The sequence below is a fragment of the Octopus bimaculoides genome, chromosome 26 (assembly GCF_001194135.2).
Source record: "Octopus bimaculoides isolate UCB-OBI-ISO-001 chromosome 26, ASM119413v2, whole genome shotgun sequence".
In the NCBI taxonomy this organism is placed as follows: Eukaryota; Metazoa; Mollusca; class Cephalopoda; order Octopoda; family Octopodidae; genus Octopus; species Octopus bimaculoides.
Genome location: NC_069006.1, coordinates 78,785 through 79,401, shown reverse-complemented (window position 1 = coordinate 79,401; position 617 = coordinate 78,785).

The window sequence follows — 617 nt, the reverse complement described above, 5'->3', positions numbered from 1 at the left end:
TATATATATATATATATATATATATATATATATGCTGAGATAAATGCGTACACATACATATACATACGTGTATAATAAGTACGTACGTACATACATAGTCATCTACACATACCCACCGTTATACACACACGTACATATCATATACATGTGTGTGTGCATACATATACACACATACATACACACATGCACGCGAATGTATATACATACATGTATACATACCTACACACATACCAACATATCGTACATTTATACACATATGCAAGTGTATACGTACATATACAGACATATATATATATGAACGTACATGCATACACGCATATACATACACACACACACATACATACATACATGCATACATACATACATACACACACACACATACATACACACATACACACGTATGTACATAAACATACATAAGTTAGTACGTTCATGTTTCTATATTTACAAAAATATACACGCTGTCGCTGATTACATTTTGACATACATAGATACTGAAAGCACACACACACACACACACACACACACACACTTCAGTACATTCACCCTTGTCTCTGCTTACACCTCTTTGTCTGACACACATATCTCATCACAGAATACCCACTGTCCCCACCCCC